The sequence below is a fragment of the Monopterus albus genome, unplaced genomic scaffold (genome assembly GCF_001952655.1).
Source record: "Monopterus albus unplaced genomic scaffold, M_albus_1.0 scaffold328.1, whole genome shotgun sequence".
Classification (NCBI taxonomy): domain Eukaryota; kingdom Metazoa; phylum Chordata; class Actinopteri; order Synbranchiformes; family Synbranchidae; genus Monopterus; species Monopterus albus.
Genome location: NW_018128208.1, coordinates 742,620 through 752,077, shown reverse-complemented (window position 1 = coordinate 752,077; position 9,458 = coordinate 742,620). Strand labels below are relative to the sequence as shown.

Below are 9,458 nucleotides of genomic sequence, written 5' to 3'. Positions count from 1 at the left end.
CATCAGTGACTAACAAGCATCAGTGAATCGTGCCAAACAATCAAACACATGTTGGTTTCATTATTGCTGTCTGTAAATCATGCAGATTAAAGGAAATCTTCTGAGTGGGCAGGCTGGGCGACATACGCAGAGGGATCGCCAACACGCCCCAAGCTGTGAAAGCTTATTCTCAGAGATGCTGAGCTTCTCTGGGCAGTTCACTCACAATATGCGTTCAGATGTTTGCCTTCTGAAATTGCATCCTTAAACCAAATCACGCATACATTTCTACTGCAGAATTTCCCGGAATTTCTCCTGCAAACAGCTTCATTGTCATTTTCAAAAACATCAGTGTGAGCTGTCTTTTCAAAAGGATTACCGCAAAAAACTCTCCGCTGGAATTAAGTCTGACACACATTCAACTACAAGCCAATCTCTTGCCGACTCCATCTTCTTTCACTCTCCCACAGATCAATATGCCAGATCAGACATGGCTATGAAAAAGGGAAATACATAGGAGTGCTAGCCCTTTGGGGGACCTTCTTTCAGCTCATCATGCAGGGATAGAAACTCATGGATGCTGAGACCAGATGTCAGAATTTCACTGATGCCTAGAGACAATGCAAAGCAAACAAAAAGGAATACTGTGTCCATTCAGCTTAACATTACTTCTTTAATTTATATGGAGTGCAGAAGTGGGTGGCCGGGGGTTTCTAAGCTGTTTTGATTGGACGCAAAACATTTCTGAGATTCTCTCGGCACTTGGGTTGGCCAAATACTGGAGGAATGTGAATGAGGAGCACTGTGCTGTTGTTCTTTTCTCCCACGGAGAAGGTGATTGTTCAAATCAAGAGTAAGCCGGTCTTCAGAAAGTGTAACTAATGTCTTTAATAACAGATAATAAATAAATATAAAAAGGTTCAGTTATAATCCATTAATAACGACTCTTATGTTGCCAGTCTGTGAAAAAATCCCTTTGATTGGTTAGACAGTATGATTACTATGAAAGCAAATACACTAATGGCTAAAGCTTGATTTGTGGTTCTGCCTTGAATCTATGCTGTAGTCATGACATAGGTAATGAGTAGCCTCTTACCCTACGCCGCAGCCTGACATGCACCTCTCCAGAAATGTAACTACACATCATGGTGATGCCGACAATAACAACTGTGATTGGTTGCATCGAATTTCCTCATTCGTGTCTCTCAGAGGCTGGACAAGCATAGGAAATCCCTCTCATTCTGCCCCATTTGGTCCAACAGTCGTATACACCATCTCCTCCGACTGTCTCCCTTATTTGTGTTGCAGTAATTTCAGCAAAAGTAACTGTTGTTCAGCATCTATTAGTTTTATTTCCAACATGGCCTGGTCAGCTTCAGTCACCACTGTCTCTACGTGGTGAAGAAATGCAACACAGTGGCGTAGACACACCACCTCCAACTATTGTTTTGACAGTGGTGATGCAGGGCCACACAGACACACCAGCACACAGGTATAAATGCTCCCAATGGCGTAGGCCACTTGCATAGCCTACAGTGTAGGCTCTATGTAGGTTCCATGCAGAAGCATAAATCTGGCTTTATTAACTTTTATAACCACAAACTTTGTCCTTTATGAAAAAGTACATTCATAAATTGATTATCTACATTTATAACTGTTTTATTACCAAAACCAAAGGGGGAAAACACTAGCTCTCTCTTCTTACTCTGGTTGGAAAAGGTTTTAAAAACCATTAAGTTGTTAGTTACATCTGGTGAACCCTTAATAATGGGTTACATACTCCATTGATAAATGCATGGATCTAAAGGTAAAATCTCTTTCCACTTTCATTAACAAAGCCATCACTTCATTCATCCAAACATCCAACCATTCATTACTTCAAGCCACAAAAGATTTGTAAGTTGAACTGCTAATCACCAGCTGTTGTTGTGATCATTATGCTGATTGTGTGTGTGGGTGTGTGTGTGTGTGTGTGTGTGGGTGTGCTGCTGCTGCAAGAAAGTCAATACCCATTCAGCTATTTAAAAACCTGCACTGGGCCAACTTTCCACTCATTCAGCAGAAAAACAACAACACACAGCAAAGTGCAATTCTCAAACTCGTGCCCTTCCGCAAAGATGAGGATGTGCCTGTTTCAAGGATACTGACCCCCGACCCCCCCCAACACACACATGCACACACTGAATCAACAGAGACACTGGAGGAAGTGGACAGTGCTACTGTCCTCTGAGACTAAAGCACACTGGGGTACAAAGCAAAAACAAGAAAAGTAAGGGTGTGGGGGAATAAATGAAAAAGAGAGAATGACAAAAAGAGGAGGAGGATGGTGATACAGCATGGACAGAGGGGCAGTAACTTTCCAACGAAAGTTAAGTACATTTACTCAAATCCTACACTTGTACTTTGCTAACAATTAAGTTCCATTTTCCACCTTCTGGCAACAGTATATTTATATTTGCCAACACAAATGCTTCGGTGGTGAAGAACACCAGGTTTATTTGGCAAAATTGCATCAAGTTATCAGCCCCACCTTGGTTAAAGAGCAGTGCACAGCCACTTCAGAGGGCTTATATGAGACCTTTCAGCACTGTCTCCCACGCAGCAGATGAGACAATCCTGAATGGGCCTAAGTCTCTACCTTCTTGCTCTTAATACTAATGTACATTTAATTAAGTAGGAGTCTGAATGAGGGCCTTTTACTCATAATGGAGTGTTTTTTCATTGTTGCATTGGTACTTTTACTTAAGTGAGCTCCTTGTACTTTTAACACCATTGGAAAGGGGCCATGTATTTGCACAATAGACCAGCTGCTAAAACAATCAGTGAGTGCAGGGAGGTGGAGGAAACAAGGGCAGCGTAAGGAAAGGACAAGGGGGTGCAGAGGCACTGTGATTCTCACATCCCCACAGCTCCCCTCAAAAAGACCGAGGGGAGTCAAGGGGAATCAAAAGAGGTTCACCTCCATCTTTCACCCTCAGAAGCCTTCCGCTTTCCCATATCTCTTCCCTATCTTTTGTAAAAATCTACCACTACTGCACCCTCCTCCTCCTCCTCCTCCCACTGCTTCTTTGCCCAGGGGAGCAGGGATGATATCTCTGTCAGATGGCTGGAAGTTCACTCTGTAACATTAAACTGACTGGGGAGAAGAGGACATTACTGTGCAGGGAGACATGATCAACTACAACCTGCAAAACACATTGTACAAGATCCGTTCACTCTGTAGAGCCCTCACAGGACTGAGCCGTACAGAGCCAGGAATTACATATGCTTGATTAGTACTGTGGTCTTGTGGGTAAAACAGAGCTACTGAGGAAACGGTCCTCTGGCCAAGCATAACGGATGTTTTTAAAGCTGTGTACACATACCTCTGTGTACAAAGATAAACACTGTATATGTAGTTTAACAGACTCCTATATCCAAACATTGCTGCAAGTAGTTTCATATCAGCAGCACGCCCTCAGTGATTGGCCGATGAGGATGATTAGTGATGTTGTGCTCCCACCCCGGGGAGTTTTCTATGATTAGCCTGCTCCACAGCACAGCACACTCAGTACAGTACAGAGCTGTAGATACAACAGCTTACGGGTGGGGCACTGCCTATCGGGGGGGCCAAGTGTTATTTTTTATATCACAGTTTGAATGACACATGCAAACTGTTTAGTATAACTTCAAAACAGGTGTAAACGATTGGAGGTAAAATACTGGGTCAAAAACAAAACAGACAACAAACAACCCATTTGCAAAGCTAACCCAGTATTGCAACTACAATATACTGACGTTATATAGTATGTGTCACTAAATCCAAATTTAAGACTCAATTTGCAAGACAAATGTAAGTGACAAAGATGGAGATATCAACATGAGCATGATGTCTGTTTTGTTAGTTTCTCTGCTGAAGGGGGACAGAAACAAAAGCAGACACTGACACAGAAGCGAAGTCACACTGACAAAAACTGACTCACCTGAAGACGTCAAAAGACACGTTATTAGGGTAGACATCCAGGTGTGTGCGTGGGTGCGTGAGAAGGCGCCAGGAAAGATAGAAGGGAAATGTGTAAACCAGCCTTATCGCTGAATAAAACGAAAGGATGTTGGAAGTGGACGGAAAAAGCAGAGATGTAGACACAAGATAAAAATCCCAGGAGGTGAGAGATCACAGATAGATGGACAGGATGAAGGAGGATTTGATGCTGTAGTAGGAGAAAGAGCAGAAATAGGGGTCAGCAGCAATAGACCCATGCCTTCACCTCCCTTTAGATCTGCCCACCTTGACGCGGCCGGACAGTGACCTCTGACCTGTGCGCTGATAACCTCGTCCCTGCCTGATGTGACTGAATGTTGCCTGGAGAGTTTCTGTCAGTCCCAACACGACACAGGACCACCAGTGACAGCTGAGAGAGTGGAGGGGTGATGTGCACACAGACAGACATTACAAAAGGTAGACGGTCCTGGTCCAGATGCTGATACACTCATAAAGCCACCTGTGTGTGTAGACGCCAACTGACGCAGCCACTCATAAAGACATGTACACAAACAAAGTGACCAATGCTCACCCATCTCCGTGGCAGTGGAGGAAGCCGGCTCTCATCACACAGATATTAAACACATTAATTAGTGCGTCCTCTAGCAGCAGGCTCTGCTCACTCTCTCTCACTCCCGTGGTTCCTCTGGCAAGCAGTGACAATGTAAACATTGAGTGAGCGCAGGCATCCATATGGCAGCCGGCGATAAAGGACACAGCGTGTGGGAGACACACATACCGCCAGTGACTTCCATTTCCTGTCTGTCACCCACTAGCTCTAACTCATTTCACAAATGACCACAGGCCTCTCACGGAGACGTACACAAGAGGAGAAGCACTATACAAGCTGCAAGTGTGTCACTTACGAGAACAGATCAGTGAAGTTGCTATAAAAAGACTGATGTTGTACCAACACAATCCCATGTATACTATGCTTCAACACGGGCCTGCAGCCAACAATAAGGATCAACAGTGGTCTGATTAACCTAGACCACTGTTATGTGTGCAGGGGATTATATTATCTTTTCAAATTTCAGTCTATAAAGTTTCAGAAAATACTGATAAAGTAGACGTCAACACAATTTCCAAACACCCAAACTGAGACCACTAAAATGCCTTTTTATGCCCGAGCAACAGTAAAAAAAAAAAAACGACAATATTTAATCTGCAATGACACAAACCAGCCAGAAGAAAAACTGCAATCCCTCAGATTTGGCACATTTGCTTGATAAATTACTTTTTGACCATTTCCTATTTGTTTTAGCAGTACCTCTAGGTTGTACTGCAATCCATTATCTTCAACTCTGTGAGGATTAGTTCACATTTTATTGCAGCGATGCCCAACAGGTATTAGTTCAACTGTGCAAGACAAAAGTCTGTGGTGATGGTGTATCTGACCGCACGTTACTATAAACGTTTCTTGTTATTTTGGCCACGGTCTCTAGTGTGGGTGGTGTAGCATTGCTCAGCTTGGGTCAGCTGTAACAGGTTTAGCTTCGTGTGAAACTGGTGAAGGAATCTTAGTGGAACTTACTTTTAGAAGGCTGCATGAGAATATTGTCATGGTGTCAAGTCCTATATGCATACAGTCATATCGCATTATGTTCTTGGGTGACTCTAGAGTGTTCTCGCTGCGCTGTGCCCCCTCTACAGAATATATCTAACCTGGAGGTATGCTTCAAAACCTCATCTGTATATTATAAAAGTGAAAAGCCACTCCCTGAGTAGGTCACTAGGGAATCACAACACAGTGTGAGATGCAGTAAAGCTTCACTGGAGCATTATTGAAATGATACAGCAGCATAAAGGACAGTATGACACGTTGTGTGTGTTCATTTATTGGATTATACTGTATGATGTTGTTGCTATTCCATCCACCATGCCACCATGTGTGTGGTGTAGCATCACCTGGCTCCGGAAAGTTTAACTTTGAGCAGAAAAAAAAACTGGTATCTCTGTTAGATTTAATTTTAGAAGAAACAAAACAACAGCCACATTAAATTATTATTCAACTTAGTTCTACAACTAGAGAAACAATAAGCCATCTCCTTTAATTAGAATACTCTAAAACTGCAACACAGGTGGTTGGGGTAGCATCACCTGGCTCCGGAAAGTTTAACTTTGAGCAGAAAAAAAACTGGTATCTCTGTTAGATTTAATTTTAGAAGAAACAAAACAACAGCCACATTAAATTATTATTCAACTTAGTTCTACAACTAGAGAAACAATAAGCCATCTCCTTTAATTAGAATACTCTAAAACTGCAACACAGAGCCCACAGCCTCATAGGAGGGCTGTCAGAATACTGTACCCTGGTGATGTGAACACCCAGCCTGTGTACCAACAGGCCTGCATCCTGCTAGAATCAGGCTTATTAAGCTTCAGATTAACTGACTGCCTCATGAAAAGACACATGAGAGAAAGTCAATAGCAGGCCTGAAACAGGCCTGCTGCGGCCCGGAGAGCCTATTTAACAGCAGCAGTGCATGGCTGTGCATGGCTGTTCAGGCTGCGTCCTCATGAATGGGAATCCGCAGCCTTTTTGACACATCCAGAAAAACAAGCGATGAATGGGAGCCTGCGTGCGGAGTCACGAGTTGGTACACACTGATTTCGAGCGGGCCTGTGCATCATGTGCCATCCCGTGACATCACATCAGGCCTCTGAGCCGTCCTGAGACTGACCACACTGTGCTCACTCGGGACTATTACATGGATGAACGACAGAGCCCCTTTACACCGCGGAGCCCCCACCTCCCGGTCCAGCCTGATCCACAGTCTCTGTGTTCAACCCCTAAAACGAGCCGCTACAAACGGCACACTGCACTTGTCCTCTCCCATCAAAACCCGACTGTTAACGCAGGATGCGCCGGGGAGGCTGGCTGCGGGGATGAAACGGGTTTAACACCGAAACACTTCAGCATCGTCTCCTCCTCGGCACCTGCTGGTTTGTTGTTGTTATCCTCAGCCGGTGGCTTTCTCCTCACATCACCATCACATGAAGAGCTTCTGCAAAATGTCTCATCATAGGCGTCAGGATGGTCCGGGCGCGCTAAATGACACAGAAAACGCAGCGGCAGCTCTCACCTCAATACAACACTGGCTTCATGAGGCTGGTGTCTCCGAGGCGTTCCTGCTTGTGGAGATGCTCACTTTTCACAAGCGAGCCATGGTTTGTTCGCTCTTCGTCTGATGCTGTCCTCCCTGGGTTAGACGAGCTCACAGCCGCTCGGCTCTCCCTCCATCCCTCTGCTGTGCGGCGGCTGCACCTTTGGCTCTGCTGTCCACAGATCGCCGACAAGTCCGAGGGAACTACACAGTGTGATAGGTCCGGCTAACCCTTTCAGAATAAAGCTCCGTGCTGCTGATCAAATGGGTAGCCCCTACTTGTTTGGTTTTTCTTTTTGTTTTGGGCCACAAAGTGAGCTGTTGTGAAAAGGGTACGCTGTGGCCCTAAAAGACCCTTCCCTTGTGTTCTGTTCATGTTTAGTTTACACTGGTGGTGTTTGTGGGTGTCCTGCACCCGCATCATCTTTTGGCTTTGTAACTCAACATAATCAAAGAATTTTAATCTAAAACGATGTAATAATCAACTCTAATAGTCAACAGATGTTTACATTTGCCCTTTACCTTTGTTAGATTACATTATAAAATAGTTAAAACTGTTGTGCTATTTTTTGTTAGACATTAACAAATTTACAAATGAAGCAAGATTTTTCACAACTGCTGATTTTTATTTGAACGTCAGTCATTTCAAACATTCAGGATAGTTTGCACAGCACAAGCTGAACACAGTAACCATTTTGGTGTACACAACACAGCCCCCATTGAATACAGACAAACCTATACATCACATGAGGGGCAGAGCCGTCTTGAGTGTGTGTTGCATATGTATATATTGCACTTGATGCATGTATATTGCGTTTTTCTGTCCTTCTTGGGTCCACACACTCCACAGCGCTTCTGTTGCCTGGTGCTGGCTGCAACCTAGAATAATGAGAAGATAAGAAATTATACTTAGCACCTAGTTTCTCTCTCTCCCAAAGCAGGAGTGTCACACATACAGTATACTGCAACAGCATCATACACTTACCTCAGGCTCTGCAGATTGTGGTTCTGTAGGTCCGGTGGATGGGGTACCAACATGCTCCCCCCAAATCCTCCTCATGATGGCTGCAGAGGCTGGGGTTCTCAGAGTATGCTGTCTTCTCAGGATGTGAGGTGTCAGCAGTGCCTTTCCTAAATCCTCCATAAAGAAGCGTCTCCTCTGGAGCCTCTCTCTGTTCCACTCTGGGTTTCAGTGCCATCCAGATGACAAAGGCATTGTACGCTGACATGTCCAACATGTTGAAGAAGATCACCAGTGGCCAGCATAGTGTCCTCCTTTTGCAGCTGTACGCAGTCACCAGCTTGTCCATGTTGTCCACCCCTCCTTTTGTGGCATTGTAGTCCATGATGATCTGTGGTATTTGGCCACAGATTTTCCCATCCCTGTGCAGTGTACTCATCAGGACAACATTCTTGCCTTTCTTTGGCACATAGGACACCAGGGACGTGTCAGCCGAGTACACAAACTTGGAAGACTTCACAGGCCTGTCCTTTGTAATCAGTAGTTGAGGTGGGAGCTCAGACTTGTTTTTGCGAATAGCTCCCACCATGGTCAGCTTCCTCTTCAGGAGCTCCTGTCCCAGTTTGTGCGAGGTAAAAAATTGTCACACGTGATATTGTGTCCACTGAGCTTCTGAGTCAGGTCCACCCAGCCCTTGATTGATCTCTGGGGCTCCTCTGTCAGGTTTCCCTGTGTAGACTTGTAAGTTCCAAGCATACGAGGTTACGGCATCGCAGGCAGCTCAGATCTTTGTGCCATATTTGGCTGGTTTGGATGGCATATACTGCCTAAAGGGGCAGCGGCCCCTAAATGGCACCAGCTGCTCATCAACAGTGACATGAGGCCCAGGGTTGTAAAATAGGGGGAGGCGGTGCACCCACTTGTCCCACACCGTCCTGATGGCAGCTAGCTTGTCTATCCGCCGTCGAGCTGGTGTGTCATCTCGGTTATCAAAGCGGATAACCCTGGAAATTATTTGGAATTTTTCTAAAGACATTGTTGCCCGGAAAATTTCTTTGCCAGTTTCTGCACTCCACAGGGATTGTGTGGATTCCCCTTTGGACCTGAAAACTCCAGCAAGGAAAAGAAGCCCAAAGTACGCATGTAAAATGGTTTGGTCCATCTCCTTCCATCTCTCTCCATAAACACGCCTTCCTTCTAAATTGGTGCAATCCAGAATAATGTTCTGGATGGAATCTGGCATCAGAAGTTCAAAAGCAGACTTGATGTCGTGCACATGGGTGACTGCCATTCTTGTTGGCCCTGGTTGCATTGTTATCACATTGTCAGTGATGCGGGGTGGCTTTTTTGTTGGGCAAGAAGACCATTCAATTGCACCACTTTTGGACAT

General features: G+C 44.9%; 1 protein-coding gene and 1 pseudogene across 1 annotated transcript in view; both read right to left on the bottom strand.

Annotated features, from left to right (window-relative positions):
- Positions 1-7,316, bottom strand: part of sh2b2 (SH2B adaptor protein 2) — a 20,323-nt gene extending 13,007 nt beyond the window's left edge. The window contains exon 1 of the mRNA XM_020624527.1: positions 7,087-7,316. The gene's annotated coding sequence lies outside the window, so the exon portion shown is untranslated. The remainder of the gene's footprint in view (positions 1-7,086) is intronic.
- A 764-nt stretch (positions 7,317-8,080) lies between these two features.
- LOC109974355 (piggyBac transposable element-derived protein 4-like) lies at positions 8,081-9,458 on the bottom strand (annotated as a pseudogene).